This window comes from Mauremys mutica, chromosome 20 (assembly GCF_020497125.1).
Source record: "Mauremys mutica isolate MM-2020 ecotype Southern chromosome 20, ASM2049712v1, whole genome shotgun sequence".
NCBI lineage: Eukaryota > Metazoa > Chordata > Testudines > Geoemydidae > Mauremys > Mauremys mutica.
The window spans coordinates 16,122,195-16,143,979 of record NC_059091.1 but is presented as its reverse complement, the minus strand read 5'-3'; the positions used below and the strand labels follow the sequence as shown (position 1 = coordinate 16,143,979).

General features: G+C 50.3%; 1 protein-coding gene and 1 long non-coding RNA gene across 7 annotated transcripts in view; one reads left to right on the top strand and one right to left on the bottom strand.

The window, feature by feature from the left end:
- WIZ (WIZ zinc finger) overlaps nt 1-21,785 on the bottom strand; it is a 172,115-nt gene that overhangs the window by 17,780 nt on the left and 132,550 nt on the right. The gene's annotated exons all lie outside the window — the stretch shown is intronic.
- LOC123353541 lies at nt 1,871-21,003 on the top strand. The gene is made up of 3 exons (XR_006574527.1): nt 1,871-3,109; nt 4,390-4,518; nt 20,585-21,003. It is a non-coding gene; the product is annotated as an uncharacterized LOC123353541 (long non-coding RNA).

Here is a 21,785-nt window from a genome sequence, read left to right as displayed (position 1 = left end):
AAAATCAAACAGGAAGCTGTCAGTTTGGAAATGCAAGGTAGGGCTTTAGCTGCTTTATTATATAGCAGGAAAAGGCTAATTGTTTCAGTTATGCTAAGGTAAACTGCTGCATAGGCTTGGTTTTTATAGTTAGTTTTACAGATTAAAGTGACTCAAGCCTTTTCTTTTGGTTAAATTTAACTATAGAGCTGTCTCTGTAACTCAAAGTTTCTGAGGGTGACACCAATTTCCTCTGTTCTGTTTCATATCGTCAAACTGGGACTAGTCACTTTCTGCAGAAATATCTCAGCCTCATTCACTAGCTGGAGACACAACAGGACAAGAGTTTTTTAAAATGATTCAAAAACAGTGTCTTTTAAACAGGCTCTTGTTGGTAAATATTCATGTTGCTCCCTGAGATTACTGCTTGGGCATCATGGTGATATATAAAATCCAACAACATGAAAGAATCATATAATATCAGGGTTGGAAAGGACCTCAGGAGGTCATCTAGTCCAACCTCCTGCTCAAAGCAGGACTAATCCCCAGACAGATTTTTGCCCCAGATCCCCAAATGGCCCCCTCAAGGATTGAACTCACAACCCCGGGTTTAGCAGGACAACACAGCCTCCTAGAAGTGAAAGAGGAGGCAGAGATGGGGGCAATGAGCTTGGCCCATCAATGTGAAATGGGGGGTGGAACTAGGTACAGCCCCTGGGGAGTGAGCCCAGCATGTCAGTGTGGGGGGGAAGCAGGCCAGAGCCCCCAAGGTAAGGACAGGGAATGCACTGAGCCTGGTTTAATAGTGTGTGTGTAAGGGGGCGGCGGGGGTGTGCGATCCTGGTCTGTCAGTCCAGGGGGAGCAAGCCCAGTCTGTCACTGTGCGTGTATGTATGTGTGTGTGTGTGTGTACTAAGCACAGCTAGGGTGAGTGAGCCTAGTCTGTCGGTGCAAGTGGAGGGAGGGGTGGGGGGACAAAAGCAAGCCCAGGCTGTCAGTCTGGGAGAGGGGGAACACGCTGGGCAGAGCCCTGGGGAAACTGGGGATCACACTGAGCCCAGGCTGTCAGTGTAGGGGGTGATCTGGGCAGAGCCCCCCGGGATGGGGGCAGGGGAGCGTGCCGAGCCTGGGCTGTCAGTGCGGGGAGGCGCTGGGCAGAGCCGAGGGGAGGGGTGGTGCGGGAGAGCGCGCTAAACCCGGGCTGTCTGTGCAGGCGGGGGGTGCTACACAGAGCCCCAGGGGAGCGCGCTACACCCGGGCTGTCAGTGCAGGCGGGAGCGGGGGGATGCTACACGGAGCCCCGGGGGGCGGGGGAGTGTGCTAAGCCCAGGCTGTCTGAGCAGAGGCCCCCACCGGCAGCAGGGGGACGCTTAGCACGGCCTGTCGGGCGGGGGGGGGGGGAAGGACGGACTACAGCGAAGTGTGTCTCCTTCCCCAACGGGAGGGGCCGAGGAGCGAACTCAGACACCCGGTGAGACCCAGACCCGAACCAGCCACCGCCCGGGGCGGGGGGGGGGGGGTCCGGCCTGCTCCACTCCGGCTCCCTCTCCCGTCTGGCTGCGGGCTGGGTGGGGCCGCTCCCGCGCCCAGGCGTGGAGTGAAGGGGGGTCCTCACCGGTCTCGGGCACCGCCTCCGGCTCAGGCTCCCCGTCCCGCTCCCGGGGCCCCGGCGGCGCCGCCGCTTTTGTCACTTTCAGCGGCGAGGAGGTGGAGGCCGCCATCTTGGGTCCGGCACATGCAGGGCGGCCACAAGACGGGACAGCCGAGCGCCGAGCCAGGGGCCGCTCCAGGCCAGGCGGGGCAGCCGAGCGCCGAGCCAGCCCAGGCGGCCGCCGCCGAACCAGAACCCACAAAGCCAGATAGGAACAGTCACCTGCAGAGCAATCGATAGTCAGCCCTCTAGGCGGGAGCCGTACACACTTGCCACGCACGTAGGCAGGAGCAGAGGAGAGCCGAGCTCGCGTAGGGCCTACAGGCCCAGGCGGAGACCCAGGCTGTGGAGGCCCCCAGGGGGGTGGCAGGGGCCTCAAGGCCATGTCTGGTTGGTGCTGCCTGGGGCAGTGTGAGGCAGGGTTGCCACCCCAAGTGACCCCTTGCCTTCTGCCAGCAGAGCAGTACCCCAGCCTTCGGCCAACAGGCACTTGGACATCTCTCCTACAAGGGGCAGTGTCTCTGAGCCTAGGCTACAGGTTCCCCCATCTTCACCTCCCCAGTTACTGAAATCCTAGTGCTCCCTCCTGCCCCTAGTTCCTCACACCCTCTCAACTTTTCCCTGCCCGTGCCTGTCCCTTTCCCCTGAAGCAGGTTCTGAATGGAGGCAGACTGTCCTGCTCAGATTGTTGCAAAGCCTGGCAGCAGGAGGTTGATAGATGGCTAATCTTCCCCTGTTTGTGCCTGTATTGTCAAGAAAGGCTCAAGGAGGGAAAGGGGAAGGACAGACCCCCTCACAGCAGCCCCAGGGGACAGGCCATCAGAAATTATTTAAAATCCCATGCCAGTCTGCTAACATAGCACAGCAGGGATAGCCAGCACAACCCCTACTTACTACAGCTCCCAGGAAGCACTGCAGCATTAATTGCTCCATGACATGTCAAGTGGCAGCTCATTTTGGACGTGCATAAAATACAAGGAAAATAAAGTGCCCCACCCCACAATGCCCCCTTATTAAGAGCCATAGAATGGCCTGAACATAAGGGGTGCTTTGCTGGATTTTGAACCACAAGGCAGTTTGAGAGCCTTAACTCCAAATCACTCATTAACTTGTGCAATGTAAAGAGAAAATGATTTGCCTTCACCAGGAGAAGAAATACATGTGATTGTGACATAATTCTTAAAGAGGAAGTTACTCACCTTGTGCAGTAACAATGGTTCTTCAAGCTGTCTCTCCCTATGGGTGCTCCACTATAGCTGCGCTTGCATCCCTATGCTGCTGCTCAGAGAACTTTTGTAGCAGTATCCCTTTGGCCCACACTTGTGCTGTCCGCAGCTAACCAGTGCTGTGCAGGCAAACCCGCCTCAGTTTCTTCTCTACTAGAGTCCTTGACAAGAACTCCAAAGCAGAGGGAAGGAGGGAGGGTCATGGAGCACCCATACAGATATACATCTCAAAGAATCATCGTTACTGCACCAGGTGAGTAACTTCCTCTTCTTCAAGTAGCGTCCCTATGGGTGCTCCACTGTAGTTAACTCCAAAGCCTCAGCCACCCATTAGGGATACTGCTCAGGAGTTGAGTATGACAATACTGCAGAACTGAAGCAGTCAAGATATGTGCAGATGCCCAGGTTGCTGCTCTGCAGATTTCTGAGATAAGGACATTCTTGAGGAAGGTGACAGAGGAGGAAAGTTAGTGGAGTGTGAGCAGATTCTGGATGGAGGTATGGTGTTGTGACCTGATCGCTGTGTTTGACACAGTTTGAGACCCATTTGGAGAGTATCTGGGACGATATTGCTGTGCCTTTAGACCTTTCTGCAGTGGAGAGGAAAAGTTTAGGAGATTTCCTAAAGGCCTTTGTTCTGTCCAGGTAAAAGGCCAGGGCTCTTCTAATGTCTAGTGTGTGCAGAGTAATCTCCCTGTTATCACAGTGAGGCTTAGGGTAAAAGGTCTGGAAGTAAATCAGCTGGTTTATGTGAAAAGACAAGGTCACCTTGGGGATGAACTTTGGGTGTGGTTTGAGAGTAACCTTATCACCAAAAAATAATGTATTAAGGGGATGTGCCATAAATGCTGCTATCTCCCTTATTCTCCTTGTCAAAGTGATTGCCACCAAGAATGCTGTCTTAATAGACAGGTTTTTGACCTAACAAGGGGCCATGAGTTCAAAGGATGGCTTACTCAGGCTCTTCAGTATTAAGTTTAGATTCTATGTTGGGGTGGGATGTCTGGGTTGGGGAAAGGTTTACCTTGAGGAATCATTTTGTAGTTGGGTGTGCGCACTGAGTATCCCTCTATATTTGTTGATGGAAGGATGCTATGGCCACTAGGTGAAATCTGAGTGAGCTAAGAGAAAGTCCTGATTTCTTGAGAGTCAGTATATAATCTAGGACCATTGGGAGAGTAGAAGAAGACAGGGAAATTTATCTTGAATTACACCAAGTCTGAAACCTGGTCCACTTTTGCAGGAAAGTACGACAGGTAGCTGATTTCCTACTGTGTAGTAACACTTCCTGTACCTCCTCAGAGCAGAATCTTTCTGTGTGCTGGAACCCTGAAGGACCCAGCCTCGAGTCAGAGTGTCCGTAGGTTGGGGTGGAGAGTGTGTCCCTCGTTCTGCAAGAGGAGGCATGGAGTGGGTTGAAGGGAGATAGGTGGACACATTGCCAGTTGTGACAGCTAAGGGTACCATGTTTGTCTCAGGCAGGAGGGAGCAATCAATAAAACATTTGCTCTCTCTTTTTTTATTTGTAAACAGGTCTTTTGATAATAGAGGGAACCAGAGAAAGGTGTATACAAGGTCCTTGACCCATAGAAAGAGAGCATCCCCTAAGGAATGCTGCCCGAGGCCTGTTCTGGAGCAGTAGCATGGACAATTCTTGGTCAGGTAAGTGGCTAACAGGTCTATAGTTGCTTTCCATCAGTGTCAGAATATGTCATGTAGTACTGTTGAGTTCATCTCACATTTGTGGTTGTGTGGGAACTTGTGGCTGCGACTGTCTGCTCTCGTGTTCAGTACTCCTGGAAGGTATGCTGCTGCTATTGTGACACTGTGGGAAATGCACCAGTTCCATAGCTTTAGTGCTTCTGTGCAAAGGGAGGGCAATCTGGCACCTCCCCGACAATTTATGTAGTACATACATGCTATATTGTCTGTCAAGACTCTTGATTACCAGAAAGAAGTGGGGGCAGGCATTCCTGACTGCTCTGAGTTCAAGGAGATATGTGAAGAGATATGTCTGTGGATGACCACTTACCTTGTGTCGTAAGATTGCTGAGATGTGCGCCCTACCCCATGCGGGATGCAGCGGTGGTGAGAAGTAGTGATAGGGAAGGTTGTGAGAAGGAGATCCCCGTGCAGACATTTTCTGGGTCTTTCCACTAGTCCAGGAAGTGTTTAACTTTGGTGGGCAGTGACAGAGGTTTGTCTAGTCTGTCACTGTTTGTCCTGTAGACCGAGCTGAACCATGTTTGGACATGTGAAGTCTGGCATGAGATATTACAGACATGCCTGCAGCCGTATGCCCAAGGAGTTGGAGGTAGTGTCTAGCTGATATTTGAGAGCTGGTTTGTACTGCCTGGACAAGCTTTGGAACTAGTGCTCTGGTAGGCGTGCCCTCACCTGTAATGAGTCTAGATCAGCTCCTATGAACTCTAGGAGCTCTACGGGGGTGTCCAACAGAGGGATAGGAAGATGGGTTTTGGAATGGATATGAGCAACACATATTGCAACTAGGACATTCACCACATAAAAAATGGTTACTAACCTTCTGTAATCATTGTTCTTCAAGATGTGTTGCCTATGTCCATTCCAATGTAGGTGTGTGCTCGTCCCAGGCACCGCTGCTGGAAAATTTTCCCCGCAGTGGTATCTGTCGGATCAGCTCTAGTGCTCCCTGAAGTCATGTTCTCATAGCGCTGGTATTAAGGGCACTCACTCACTCACTCGCTGGTATTAAGGGAACCCCCAGTTCTTTCTTGTTGGCTAACTCCAACAGAGGGATAGGAGGATGGGTTTTGGAATGGATATGAGCAACACATATTGAAGAACAGTTACGGAAGGGTTGGTAACAGTTTTTTCTTCTTTAAGCGCTTGCTCATGTCCATTCCAATATATGTGACTCCCAAGCAGGTGTAGGAGATGGGTTCGGAGTTCACTGACAAGCAGCCTATAGCACCTCTCTGTCAAATCCAACATCATCTCTGGCCTGCTGACTGATGGCATAGTGAGATGCAAAAAAGTGTGGACTAAAGACCACTTTGCTGCTCTACAGATGTCCTGGATAGGGACCTATACCATGAATGCAGCTGAAGATGCCTGTGCCCTAGTGAAATGTGCCATCAGGGCCAGAACAAGGACCTTTGCCAGGTCCTAACGTGTGAATACAAGAGGTTATCCATGGTGAAATTCTCTGGGCTGAGATTGGAGAGCCTTTCATCCTATCTGCAATCGCCACAAACAGTTGAATAGTTTTCCAAAATGATTTAGTCCTTTCTATGTAGAAAGCCAGTGCACGTCTGACATCTAGTGAGTGAAGTCTCTGCTCCTGGCTCTTGGTATGTGGTTTCAGATAGAAGACCAGAAGGAACATGTCCTGGTTACTATGGAATTGTGAAACTACCCTCGGGAGGAAGCATGGATAAGGACACAGCTGGACCTTGTCCTTGAAGAATACAGTGTATGAAGGTTCTGAGGTGAGGGCCCTAATCTCCAAGAGCCTCCTAGCTGAAGTAATGGACCCCCAGAACGCCACCTTCTAGGACAAGTAGGGAAGAGAACACGTTGCCAAGGGATCAAATGGAGGACCCATAAACCTTGACACCACCAGGTTAAATGGAACTGGTCATTGTACCTGGGGGTACAGTCTGTCCAGCCCCTTCAGAAAACAACTACAAATCGAGTTTGCAAAGACAGACTGGCCATTCACTCATGGGTGAAATGCTGAAATAGCAGCTAGGTGGACTCTAATTGATGACACTATAGCCCTTGCTGCTTCAGAATGAATGCTACTGATGACCACGTGGGTGAGACACCTTTCCGTGTTGACCAGATGGAGAACCTTTTCCACTTTGCCAGATATGTAGGTCTAGTGAATGGCTTTCTGCTCCCTAGAAGAACTTCTCAAACCAGACTGGAGCATGCTAGCTCTGAGGGGTTCAGTCATGGAGTTTCCAGGCCATGAGGTTAAGCGACTTGAGATTCGGGTGACGCAGGCAGCTGTGGTCCTGGGATATCAAATCTGGAACCTGAGGTAGCCAAATTGGCGTCTCCACTGACAGGTTCATGAGCATAGTGAACCAGTGCTGTGATGGCCAGGCTGGGGTTATCGAGATGACTTGCGCTCTGTCCCATCTGATCCTTAGCAAAACCTCACGTATGAGAGGAGTGGGTGGAAATGCATAGAACAGATGACCTGTCCAGGCAAGAGGAAGGCGTTTGTCAGATATCCTAGACTGTGGCCCAGGAGGGAGCAGAATTCGAGACACTTCTTGTTGTGCTTGGTTGCAAATAGATCTATTTGGGGAGCTCCCCACTTCCACAAGATGACTTGTAGGACCTCTGGATGAATGGACCCATTCATAATGGTTGGAGAAGACCCTACTGAGGTGCTCTGCTAGCTCGTTCTGAGAGCCCAGCAGGTAGGAGGCCTTGAGGTGAATCAAGTGGGCTATGCAATTTCCCATAAATGAAGTGCCTCCTGGCACAGGTGAGAGGAGCACATTACACCCTGCCTGTTGATATGGTTCATGGCTGTTGTGTTGTCTATGAGGACTGACATGCACCTGCCCGACAGGCCAGGCGAACTGCCCTGAGCTCTCTGACACTGATGTGTAACAAAAGTTCTTCCAGAGAACAGAGGCCCTGAGTTTTGAGGGACCCCAAGTGAGCTCCCCATCCCATTGCGGATGCATCTGTGATGAGGGACAGTGATGGTTTGGTCTCGAGAAAGGGACTCCTGCGCAAACTGCTAGCTGGTGCAACCACTATAAGCCTTTTTAATGCTTGGAAGTGTGCATCTGGGAGAGAACCCCTGGCCTGTACTGAGTCCAGAATTGCCCCAGAGGATAGAATTCATCGGACCAGGAAGAAGGTGGATTTCTGCGCATTTATGAGCAGATTCAAATCCTGGAAGATTGACTGAATTAGACTCACGTCTGCCTCTATCTGATGTCTGGACCGACCTTTTACCAGCCAGTTGTCGAGATAGACCTGGACCCCCTGCTTCTTGAGAAAGGCCGCGACTACTGCCAAGCATTTTGTGAACATGTGAGGGAACACTCAGAGACCGAACAGGAGCACCATAAATTGGTAGTGCATCTGGTTGACAACAAATCTGAAAAATCTTCTGTGTTTCTGAAAGATGGCAATGTGGAAATAAGCATCCTTTAAGTCGAGGGTGGCATACCAGTCCCCCGGATCCAAGGATGGAATGATGGAGGCCAAGGAGAGCATGCAGAACTTCAGCTTCTTCGTGAATTTGTTGAAGTTTTGCAGATCCAGAATCGGTCTGAGACCACTGTTGGCTTTCTAGATTAGGAAATAGCAGGAATAGAACCCTCGGCCCCTTCGCTCTGGTGGAACCTCCTCCACTGCGACTACCCTTAGGAGAGACTGCACCTCCTGGGCTAGAAACTGTTCATGAGAAAGGTCCCTGAAGAGGGATGGGGAGGGAGGGGTACAACAAAACTGAAGGGTGTATCCCAGTGCTATCGTGCATAGCACCCATTGATCTGAGGTGTTACAGGCCCACACCCGATAGAAGTGGGAAAACCGGTCTACAAAAATTGGGGAACCTGGATCCATGCATTGTCCTGGCATGTCATCTCCGAGCGTACCATCAAAATTCCTGCTTTAACCCTGCCAAGTGTCTGGGGGTTGCAGATGCAGAGGAAGACTGTCGGAGGTCTCATCCTGTAGCCCCTGCTCCTTCTCCTACTATAGTCTTGTCAAACAGGTGGGGGAAGAAGCAAACCACCAGCTGTGGCCTATAATGCTTCCTCACTCGGGCTGGAGTGTGAAGGCCCAAGGATTTAAGTGTAGCTCGAGTCCTTCAAGCTGTGTAGTTTAGAATCCGTCTGCTCAGAAAAGAGCGATGTACCCTCAAAGGGGAGGTCCTGCAGAGTTTATTGGACCTCATGTGGCAAGCCCGAGGATTGAAGCCACGAGCTCCTGCACATAGTGACTGCTGAAGCCATAGAGCAGGCTGCCGAGTCCAACGCAAAGAGAGCTGCAAACTCTCGTCTTGCTTCCTGAGGTAGCAACTCCTTAAACTTTTTCATAGAGTTCCAGGATTTGAAATCTTATCTGCTCAGGAGTCCCTGATGGTTGGCAATCCTGAGCTGGTGACCCCCTGTTGAATAGACCTTCCTGGCCTTAGGTGTCGGTCCCTGTTGGCCCTGCCTTTCCCGCTCAGCTGACACCTCCAATGAACTTGGTGGTGTGTGTATGTACAGGAACTCAAACCCTTTTGCCAGGACAAAATATTTCCTTAGTCCTTTTTGCCGTTGGCTGAAGGGATGCCAGGGTCTGCCACAATACCTTGATAGGGTCCATGATGGCATCATTCAGGGCCAGCGCCACTCTCATGGGGCTCGTTGCTGGCAATATGTCCACAAGAGAGTGGGAGGATTCCCTAATTTCCTCCACTTGGATCCCCAGGTTTTGAGCTACCCTCCTTAGGAGCTCTTGATGTGCCTTATAATCCCCCTGTGGGGGCACAACATCAGTTCCTATGACTGCTTCATCTGGGAAAGAGAAGGAGGATGCTTGGACTGGCACTGAGCCCTGCTCTTTGCCTTTGGCACCCACCAGGCCCCACGGTGCAGTTTCCTGATACACGACAGTGGCCTCGGTACCAGGGTCTGGATCACGTTCTGGTGGTGGAGGTGATCCGGGCTCTGAACCCACCAAATATGACCTCCTGGAATGGGACCCAGGTTGCGCTGGGAATGCCCAGGGCTTCCAGAAAGGCCATTGCATGGGGAACTGCCACTGCCCTGATGGCCACACCGCTGGTCAGACCCCTTGACTCGGGTCCATAGCCGGATAGTGTCTAGACTTATGATGTCGGCTTCTTCATGAGACGCAAGACCCCACCTCCGAGTCCATCTCTGAGGATCCCTCTGGATACCAGTGTAGACTGGTGCCAGGAGGGGGAGGGGACTGGGACTGTACCATCATGGCTTGTTTCCCCTTTGAAACTATCTGTGGCCTCGAGCTTGCAGTGGTCTGTCCTTCGGTGCCTCCCTTGAAAGTTCCCATAAGGCTGGAGATGACAGTACCAGTAGCACCAGTAAGTCTCTCACTGCCATGAAGGCCTCCAGTGTCAATGGCACGTGTAGGATTGTGGGGCTCTGGTGCCTCTCTCGCAGTGGTGAGTCTATCAGTGCGGGACTTAATGGCTCCCTTTCTGGGACTGGAGTCAGTGGCACGGCATGGAATGCCAGTGCCACAGGGTGGCCCTAGCCAGGTTGCACTCTGGTTGTATCTCCATGTCTTGCCAATCTGTGTTGGTGATTGGCCTTGTTTCTTCCTAGGCACCGACGATGGTGAACCATGCCTAGTGTCTCTTGTCAGCGCATCTCTCTTCGTCCCTGGAGATGCAATCAGAGTGTCTCTCCTTGGTGCTGGAGACGGGGAATAGCACTGAGTGTCTTGAAGTAAGGCCAGGGCACTCCTCACTGAGGTAGTCAGGCACAGGTCCGAGTGTGCTGGCTCTGATGGAGGTCGGAGCGCTGCCTCCATGAGGACAGAGCAAAAGTCTAGCTTCCTAATCCTTAAATTCCTTACAAATCTTGCACCACTCTCACATGTGAGCTTCCCCCAGGCACATAAGGCAGCTGGAGTGGGGGTCACTCACAGATATAGGCTTGTGACAGGAATCACAAGGCTTAAAGCCTGGAGATCGAGGCATGTCCCAATGCCGGGGGGAAAGGGAGGTTAATCCCAGTTAGCGAACCCCATTAAGTAACTAACAACTAATAACTGAAACTTACTTCTAAACTGCAATAAACTATATAGAAACAAGAGTAGAGAGATTCCACTAGGGAATACTTGCAGAACCAAGGATGAAAAGCAGTTCCAGTAACCGTAATGAGCGGTAAGAAAGAACTGTGGTGTGTGTGTGGGGGGGTGATGGGTTGGCAGGGACCTTTATATCAGCGCTATGAGAGCACAACTCCAGGGGGCATCAGAACCGACCTGATGGATACCACTGAGTGAAAAACACTTTCCAGTGGCGGCGGTGCTTGGGGTAAGCACACCCCTATATTGGAATGGACATGAACAAGCACAAAGAAGAGCCACAGCTGTAGAGATGAACCAAGCTGCTGTGTTGGCTGCATCAAATGCTGATTGAAGTGCTGTCTTGGCCACCAGTTGTCCTTCATTAGCAATGGCACAAAACTGTTTGCAGTGTGACTCCGGGAGCTGATCAATAAATGCGTTCAGCTTGGCCTAACTGATGTAGTTGTATTTTGCTGTCAGAGCTTGATAGTTTGAAATTCTGAATTATAGTGTGGTGGATTAATAGGCCTTTCTCCCAAGTAGGCTGAGGTGCTTCGAATCCCTATCAAAGGGGGTGAACTTCACCTGGTGTTGGCAACCCCGGGAGTTTACTGCATCCACAACAATTGAATTGGGGGGAAAATGGGAAAAAATAAATATTTCTTATTGGCCCCTTTGCCATATCTGACTGATGCCAGGTTTGCCATACAAGCTTGGCTGGGTCCAGAAGGGTCTCATTGATGGGGAGGGGTATTCTGCAGGAAGAGGAGTGCAAAAATGTCCATGAGTTTATGATGGGTGTCTTTCACCTCAAGAGATATCTGCAATGTGTTTGCAAACTGTTTTGCTAGTTCTTGAAATAGCCAGAAGTTGTCGGCTAGGGATGGCGGAGGGGGCATCACTGCCTCAGCTGGAGAGGAGAAAGATGTTAGTCTGTGGTGTGACCTCCTCCTCAAATCCGACCTCCTGTTCCTCTGTGATCTCTTCTGGAGATTCAGTGGCTCTGCATACCATGGCTGAGGGAGAGCACCCCAAAGGCTCATGGTGGGCCATGCTAGATGTTTGGGAGGCATGGAGCCTGTATGCCACCCAGGGATCCCAGTAGGTCCACTGGGGTGGTGGAAGGGGTCCCAGTGGTTGAGCCCATGGTTGGCCATACTATGGTGGTTGAGGAGCAGGCGAAGGGTATGACTGAGGGGGCCCCCAAGTTGATAATGGGCATTATAAGAATGTGGGAGGAATAATGGGAGACAACCTCCTCCTGTTTCTGTTCGCTATCAGATTCTCCACTGGAAAACAGAGGTGCATGACACACTACTGATGGAGAGTCCCATGTCCAAAGTAAACTCTGTACTGGAGCCCAGTAGCAAGCAGCAATGGAGACTCCGGTATCTCAGATATTGTGAGGTCCTTAGAGTGTCTGAATTCTTGTGGTGCTGTCCTACTCGGTGCCCACAGCACTGAAGGGATTGGTGATCTGGGCTGTACTGAGCGCTCAGAAGTTGGATGGCTTGCTGTTGACCATGCTGATGGTAATGCTCATACTGGCAGCTTCTGCTTGGTGGTGGTGTGGTCTCTGTCCTTGCCTTTGTATGTCGGTACTGTTGCTTCAGTGCCTATGCCCATCAGGTCCTTAGGCACGTTGAGGGTACCTGTCACTTCAGACCCTCATGACCTATGAATACCATGTCTGGAGTGTCTCAGTGCCGATGGTACCAATAATACCGAATGTGCCTATGATTTTTTCTGGCTCTCTCACATCTCACTCTGGGGACTTGCGGCTGTTTTCTTTGATCCATAGTCCTTAGATGTCGAGGGCTGTCGGGAAGCATTGCGCCATCTGGGTGACTCCTGGTGTGGGTCCAGGGATGGCTGAAGGGCCGCCTCCATGAGGAGTTTTAGTCTCAGTTCTCGGTCCTTCTGAGATCTGGACCTGAGCTGTTGGCAGAGACCATACTTTTGGGAAATGTGGCTTTCTTCAAGGCAACAGATGCAGTGGGAATGTTTGTCTGCTACAGGGATGTCCTCCTTGCATGAGAGGCACCTCTTAAAGCTCGGTGAACCGGATGGACCCCAAAAGGGGAAAATACGTTTTTGTTTTTAAAAGAGAAAACTAAAGAAAACTCTAAAACTAAGAAAAGGATTAACTATTCAAATTCTGAGAGAGAGAGAGAGAGAGAGAGAGAGAGAAGCTGTCTTTTGCTAAAGGCTGTTGAGAAGGAACTGAGGGGGGTTTGCCTGCGCAGCGCTGGTTAGCCTTGTAGCAGAGTGGGGGGGGGGGGAGGAGAGGCGGGAACAGCACATGTGCAGGCTGAATAGAAACTGCTACCAAAAGTTCTCTGATCAGCAGCACAGGGACACAAGCGCACTTAGAGTGGAGCACCCATAGGGACAGTACTCTAAGAAGAAGAGACTGTTGAGCATTTCATTCCAAAAGGAATACAATACACTAGTATGTGCTTTTCCCAAAGGATGCGGAAACCCAGAGAAAGCAAGAAAGCCTTTATAAAAACAGGCCTGTGTGAATGCACAGAGCACTGTGACCTTGCTGTCAGCAAGGAACAGCACACAAGAGATTGTTGAGATGTTGGGATTTTAAACAAGGCACTTTCACTGGTCAAGAGAAACTACACTGATAGAAATACAGGCCCACTCAGTGGCACCACCTCTCATGGATGTCCCCGGGCTGATGGTTTGTCAGCAGGTCTTCAGTGATGCAGCCCTTCGGCCAAATCATACACACTGTCCCTCTTTTGGGGTATACAGTGTCTAGTTCTTTCTCACAGCCTTGGTATGGGGCTGTAGCACCAAGGCTTCCTCCCCAGAGACACTGCCTTCTTTAACAACCCAACAGGGGCTCATCTCAGTACTCTCAATTGGTGTTCTTTCAGCAGCCCTCCCTGGGCTCAGTCTTAAGCCAGACTAGCAGGGCCCATCACGGTACTCTTGCCTAACCTGGCTAGGTTCTGGGCTCAGTCCACTGGACTCAGACTGCCTGCACTAACCTGTTCATGGTCCTGCTGCTCTTCCAGCCAGCCAGGCACCCAGTTTTCAGCAGCCTTCCCTGGGCTCAGTCCTGCATGCAGTAGCTGTCCATGGTCCTCCCTCTTTGAGTTCCAGGCAGCAACTGCCAGCTCTGCCCCTGCTGCTTCCTTTTATATGGTCCTTCTGACCCATCATTGGTTGCTACACCAGCCCCTCTGATTGGCTGCTCCCCTGTAGCCACTCTATGCTGCCTGGAGGACTTCTCTGCTCTTTTCTGGGGCGGGGTGAGGAAGGGCCACGAGGCCTTCAGCAGGGGACCTCCAGGGCTAGTCCAGCCAATCACACGAATCATATGTATTTCTTGTGCAGCGGGTATATAGATACATGGAAGTAGGTGTTTTGTAGATTGAGGGCTGAAACAAATCCCATTCCTCCAGTAAAGGAATTATAGTTGCTAGAGTCACCATTCTGCTTTTGAGGCTTTACAAACTTGTTCAACAGTCTTAAATCTCAGATCAGCCTCCACCCTCCATCCTTCTTTGGCACCAGGAACTATTCTGAGTAGCACCCCTTGTCTCCGTGAAAGGAAGGGACTGGTTCTATAGCTCCTAATTACAGGATAGTTTCTCTCACTCTTGCTTCAGTAGAAGCTTGTGAGAGGGTTCCCTAGAGAGGGACATGAAAGGTGGGGTGGAAAGGAGGGAGTGACATAAAATGAATAGTATAGCCCGTTGTTATGATCTCCAAGACCCATTGGTCTGTGGTAACCTTCTCCCAAGCCTGGGGGAAATGGACAAGGCAGTCCTCAGAAGGGGGAAGGGGGAGGTGGGCTAAAGGGCCCCACTGTAAATCCAGAGGAGTGGGAGACTTTGAACCTTTGGCCAACCCATTAAGACTACTGTTTATTTGACACCTGGGTGGTTGTGGAGGGTTCTTGGGCAACCCTCTTCCTCTAAACTTCTCTCTCTTTCTGGGAGGGGTTCCCATTGGTCTATGATATCCCGAGAATTGAGCAAGGTGTGACCTCTGGACCGTCTGTATAAAATGTTCCTTGTTCATAGGTGTGTAAATGCCCAGGGAACGTAGGATAGTCCTGGAGTCCTTCAGCATGTGAAGGGAATTGTTCAAGGTCTCTGAGAAAAGCTTATGACCAAAGGGGAGGTCCTCTACTGTGTTCTGAACTTCTCTCGGAAACCCCCAAAGTTGGAACCATGATGCCCTATGTCTAACTACCACGGTGAAGATGGATCTGGCAGCAGGGTCCACAGCATCTAGGGACACTAGGAGAATTGTACAGGCAAATAGCTGATTTGCTGCGACTATGGAATTGAATTGCTCCCTGCAGTCACACGGCAGCTGTTCAATACAAGTCATGGGCTTGTTGTAATTAGTAAAGTTGCATTTGGCCATGACCACCTGACAGTTTGTGATCTGGAACTGGAGGGTTGCAGATGAGTATGACTTTTGTCCAGAGAGATCCGGTCGCTTTTGGTCCTTGTCATAGGGGATAGATCTTGAAAAGTTCTGCTTATTGCTGCATCCACCATTAAGGAGTTAGGTGGGGGATGGGAAAAAAAAAAGTTAGACTCCTTAAGGGGCTCATAATATTTCTTATTTCCCATTTCTGCATGTTGGTGGAATAGTGGCAGGTGTTGGCCACACTATCTTAGCTGGGTCCAGGAGATCCTCAATAATAGGTAGCATCACTGTGAACTGCAAGAGATCCAGCTTGTGTTGTGAATCCTTGACCTCCTCCAGAGGGATTTGCAGAGTGTCCGCTACCCTTCTAATGAGGTCCTGAAACTGCCTGAAGTTGCTGGCGGCACAACCACCTCATCCAGAGACAATAATGAGATGGGAGTCTCGAGTGGTTTCTTTATCTAGTCTAACCTCCTGCTCCTCAAATGGTGGATGGGGATGGGGAGGATGTGAAACCCGGGTCCCCTGAGGGATGGTACTGGTGGTCTGGGTCCCAATATGGCTATTGCAGGAGTCCATAATGAAGCAGGAGTGGCATGCAATGCTGGTTCCACCATACTTAGTGATCTGCATGGTCCTCCCTGTGACTGGTCAAAAGCAGATTCCCAAAGGGGAATGTAGGCGAACTCCTCCCTGAAATCAAGGAGACCAATTATGAGTCTTCTTTTCTCCACATCCTCCTATGGTGAAGCAGCTATTGAAGATGGAGGAGAATCCTGTGCCACAGGATGGCTGCGTGGAGACTGATGGCTCAGTATCAAGAGATGCTTGGTACCAGTCAGCAACGGGGACTGGTTCATCTGACACGGAGAGGTCCCTCGAGTATTGGAATTCCTGTGGTACCAGAAAGGACCCTGGTGTCAATGCTGTAGCCTAGGTCACCATAGCTGAAGCTGATGGTATTGACTATGATGAGTGTACTGCTAGCATTGTAGATGTCTGGCGCTGTGTCTTGATCAGTACTGAGGATACTGCTTGCACAGGCACCCACATCTGAACTGCTTGCATTGGTACTGATAGCTGGGTTAAGGTACACAATGGCACCAAGAGCTGAGTGGGATGCCTTGGTGATGATGGCAAGACTGAACTCAATGGTACCCTGTGCTTACTTTCCTTACCGGTGGAGGGTAGCAGTGCCCTATTGCAGTGGTTCGCAAACTTATTTGATCGCACCCCTCTTCTTTGTGTCTGTAGTAGTTTACACCCCCTACCCCGGTGCCTGGCCAGCAGCCACCTCTCTCTGGCTGTCCAGCTCTGAAGTCAGAGCGGAGAGCACCCAGCTCTGAAGGAAGTGCCACTGTCAGCAGCAGTGCATAAGGATGGCAATACCATACCATGCCTCCCTTACTTCTCCGCTGCTGATGGTAGTGATGGCTGCCTTCAGAGCTGGGCACCCAGCCAGCATCTGCTGCTCTCTGGCCACTCAGCTCTGAATGTGCACAGTAAGGTTTTTTTCCCCCTAAAGCTTCTCATGCCTCCCCAGAATACATTCCATGCCCCGCGATTTGAGAACCTCTGCTCTATTGGAGCTGTGCTTCTTGTGCTTGGAGCTCAGGGGTTCACAGGCCTGCCAGGACTGGGGAAAAGAGTCCTTGGCCTCAACAATATCCTTTGAGCTGGAGGACCTTGCCGGGGACCTGGCCTTTTTTGGAGTTGGCTCCTTAGAGTGGGAATGCGCATTCTTCTTTCTGAGACTCTTCCCAGTGGGCTCCAAAGACTTCCTTTCCTTAGGAGAAGCATGCCCCGAGGTTGAGGCAGCCAGGTCAGGAAACCCCTGCCCCATCCAATTACAGTAACTCCTCACTTAAGGTTTTAGTTATGTTCCTGAAAAATGCGACTAAGTGAAATGATGTTAAGTGAATTCAATTTCCCCATAAGAATTAATGTAAATTGGGGGAAGGGGGGTTAGGTTCTAGGGGCTTTTTTTCACCAGACAAAAAGCTATATATTACATAGATATACACACAGTATATGTTTTAAACAAACAATTTAATACTGTTCACAGCTCTGATGACTGTGAAGCTTGGTTGAGGTGGGGAAGTTAGAGGGTGGAAGAGAGAGGGATATTTCCCAGGGAATGTCTTGCTACTAAATTATGAACTGAGCCCTCAAGGGTTAACACATTGTTGTTAATGTAGCCTCTCATACAAGGCAGCACGAACACAAGGGAGGAGAGGCAGCATAGCAGACAGACAGACACACACCTTGTGTGTGGGGGAGAGAGAGAGATGCACGCTGCCCCTTTAAGTAAGCTGACCCACTCTTAAGTGCATTGTCTTTTTAAGTGGATCAGGAAGTTGAGACAGCAGCTGCTGCCCCAAGCCCTCTCTGTCTCTCTCCATCCATGTCCCCTCTCTGCTCTATATGGAGAAGGGGTAAGTGGGGTGCAGTAACAAGGGGGAGGGGGACACCCTGACATTAGCCCCCCCCTTCCCCTCTGCACAGCAAGCAGGAGTGTCTGGGAGCAGCTCCAAGGCAAAAGGCAGGAGCAGCACATGGCAGTGGGGGTGAGGGACAGCTGAACTGCCTTGATAGCCTGCTGGGCGGCTGCAGCACAGGGAACTTAAGGGAGCAGGGAGCCGATAGGGAGGCTGCAGGTCCACCCTGGTTACAAGCCCGCACCAGCTAGCTGCAATGGGCTGCTCTTCCTGCAAGCAGTGGACAAAGCAGGCGGCTGCCAAACGATGTTAGAAGGGCGCATTGCACAACTTTAAATGAGCATGTTCCCTAATTCATCAGCACCGTAACAATGAAACAACGTTAACGAGGATGACTTTAAGTGAGGAGTTACTTTTTATAATTTGTTGAGGTCATTTGTTGAATTCTGTCCTCCACAGTGCCTGCAACCCCTCTCAGCTTCATGTCATCTGCAATTTTTATAAACATACTCTTCACTCTATTATTCAAGTCATTAAATCATTAACGAAAATATTTATTAGTACCAGACCCACAACTGACCTCTGTGGAACCCTGGTACTATTCAATATTTCCAGTGTTTACAAAGCCACAGCCATCTCAGTGGATATCAACAGCTATAGTCTCAGAGGGTGCTATTCCAGCTACACAGGAATGACTGGACACTCAGGACAAATTGCTCCAGATGGCTTTCAGCACATAGGTTCGCAAGACATCTGGAGGATCCTGATTTCAGACTTATGACTGACCAAGAGCCACTCATAACATTAAGAAATGGCAAAGACTTGGAGAAGGTATCGCTTAGATGCCAGAGACTACTTACATATTTGAGATATACATCAGAACAGGCACCAGCAAAGTCCCTAGTGGTGGCCAATATCTTACAAGCCCCTAGAAGCCTGGAATGCTACAGAAGCGCACATTGGGGTCAGTCTGAATGGCCTGCCAGCCTCAGCCCAGAAATTGGAACTGATTAATGAAGCCACTAGTGCTATTCCACAGTTATAAACTATATTCAAGTTTACAAGACATGGCTGACCCCGTTATTTATCAGGATCCCACATCCAACTGTGATGTCTATGCAATGAGAAAGGAACTCTCTGAACCTGAAGCATGACCTATGGCAGTCATACTGTTGTCCCATTATCCCCCCAGGAAAACACTGGGTACAGGCGTCAGCTTCCTCCAGGCCCTGGGGGTGCTCAACCCCCTGCTTCTCCCCAGGTCCTGCCCCCACCCCTTCTCTGAAGGCCTCCACCTCACCTCTTCCTGTCCCACTCCTGCCCTGCCTCTTCCTGTCCAGTTCCACCCCCTCCCCTGAGCGCACCCTGTCCCGACTCCTCCTCCTAAACCCAATGCCTCCTGCATGCCACGGAACAACTGATTGTGGCGGACAAGAGGTCCTGGGAGGAAGATGCGGGTGCTGGCTGCCCTAAGCACCCACTAATTTTTTCCTATGGGTGCTCCAGACCTAGAGCACCCACAGAATCAGTGCCTATGACACTGGGAAGGATATGTGAGTTATCACAAAGTGCTGGTTGTGAGCTGAATGTATACATTGGCTCAGGATAGGGCAGGGTCTAAAACCCAAGGTGGCGTCCTAGGATTTTTTCCAAAATGCCACACACACAACTCATGCAACCTCACATAGCAGAGCATTACAGTATAGGCCCTGAAGGAGAACAAAATAGCGCTACCCCTATGGTGAACAGAAGACACATACCTATCTGGCAGCCAGTGACAATTTTTCTAGATTTGCAGAACTACTTCTCACTACACTCACAAGGTAAAACATCTCTCTCTCTCATTTTGGCATTCAGAAGAAACAGTCATTGACTGTGGAACACCCACTTCCCATCACAGAATGCTAAGCTTTTGGGATAAGCATATTGCTTTCAACCATCACCTCCCACCAGGGCCGGTGCAAGGAAGATTCGCGCCCTAGGCGAAACTTCCACCTTGCGCGCCCCCAGCCCCGCAGCAGCTCCCCGCCCCCCCCTCCGCCCTGAGGCACCCCCCCCCCCGTGGCAGCTCCCCGCCCCCTGGCCCGGGGAGCCCCGCGGTACCTCCTCACCCTAGCTCACCTCTGCTCCGCGTCCTCTCCGAGCATGCTGTCCTGCTCTAATTCTCCTCCCAGGCTTGCAGCGCCAAACAGCTGATTGGCACCGCAAGCCTGGGAGGCGGGAGAAGCGAAGCAGCGACTGCGCGGTGAAACCCCTGGGCTGACGGCGGCGCGCTGACCCAGGGGAACCCCTGGGCTGACGGCGGCAGCTCAGACTCCCACTCCCTCTCCCTCCCAGGGCAGCGGCCGCTCAAACACTTAAAAACAAATTTGGAGGTGCCGCTTTTTGGCGCCCCCAAATCTTGGTGCCCTAGGCAACCGCCTAGTCCGCCTAAATGGTAGCACCAGCCCTGCCTCCCACAAGAGAATGGATTGGCAGAGAGATTTGCTGTAGAATTCACTTAGCAAAGACCTCCTATTAGCTCTGCTGAGCTCTAGGGCAACCCAAATCTTAATCACTGCAGTAAGCCCAGCTCAGTCAACAGATCAGAACAGCGCTGCCAACCTTAGAGTTAACATCTTTGTCCTAAGTGGCCCTACTTAAAAGGATGTGAAACAGAGGGACACCAAATCTAAGAGATCTCAGGCTTTAATTTGTCTGAATACAGCAAGAAGCTCACCCACATTTAAGCCAGGAAACCCAGTCCTAACAAAATTAGGAGAGGAAAAATATTGGACACCAGCTAATGTAATTGGAAACAGCTGCATCCCAAGATCCTGTGTATCAGAGTGATCAAGTTATTTGATACAGGAGATGCAGGTGGTACTTTCCATTGGTTCCAAACTGAGCTGAATTGTGCGTGATCCAAATGGAAACTACACCCTTATTGCCAGGATACTGTCCTGCTAAGAAGAGTTCTAAACAAAAAGGAATCTACTCCAGTAATGCAAACCCTGTAGCATTCAAAAATCATGAGTCAAACCTCAAAACCGCCCTCAAAATTGGCTTAAAAATTATGAGATTATTGTAACAATATTATTGTTTTTGTCTGCTGCCTTTTGTAGATTTTAAGGCCAGAAGAGACCATGAGATTCATCTAGTCTGACTTCCAGATAACCTCATCAGTGATTCCTACATCAAGCCCATAACTTCTGGTTGAGCTACAGCAGATCTTTTAGAAAGCCCTCCCATTCTGAGATAGAGTCTGCAAATGATGGAGAATCCACCATGGTCCTAGATAAGCTATTCCAATGGTTAATCACACTCACTGTTAATATATACCTTATTTGTAATCTGAAATTGTCTAGCTTCAGCATCCAACCATTAGAGCTCATTATGCATTTGTCTGCTAGATTAGAGTTGTCTGTTATTAAAAATCTTCTCCCTGTGTAAGTATTTAGAGACTGAAAGTCAACCCTTAAGCTTCCCTTGGATAAATTAAATACATTCTATTTAAGGTACTTCTCTGGCTCCATTATCACAATATCCCAGCACATCACAATCTTTAATGTATTTATCCTCACAACATGCCCGGGAGACAGAGCAGGGCTGTTATCCCATTGTACAGAAGGGGGAACTGAGGCAAAGACTAAGTGACTCTCCCAAAAGTCACACAAGGAGTTGTGTGCCAGAGTAGGGAATTGAAGCCAGGCCTCCTGAATCCCAGTGTACCACTGTAACCCTTGACACCCTCCCTTCCTCTCAAAGAGCATAAATGTAATAGAAAACACGGGAAGCTACCTGCCCACAAGTTTTGAGAGCGCGCATTTCATGTGTAAATTCACCCTAAAAGCATCCCAAAATGCATCCTTACTGCTGGCCTCTTGGAAGGGACTTCCTTCTGCTAGCTCCTGGAGTACAAGAGCTGCCCTCATATTCCTCCCACATCCTCCCCTAGTATTCTCCTGTCATCTTCCCCATCCACCTAGCCTCTCTCCATCTCCCTGCTTCCCATTCACTAGACACCCAGTCTACCTTCTCTGCTCCCTCCCCCCCGATTCCCCACCAGTTCCCAGTTTCATTTCTTAAATATAGAGTCCAGGTGGCAGCCATCTTCTGAGGTCAGCCAGTCTTCAGTCTCATTGAAAATAATGGGAGGAGGCAGCCATGTTGACTGGGGCAGCCTCACCTCCACCTAGAGTTACCACTCTTGAAATGCAAAAAAACCAGCACACCCCTCCCGCCCCACAAGGCAAGTCTACCACAACCCCAACCACAAGGCAACTCCGCAATCCCCACTTCAACAGCCACTTATAGTATCTAGTG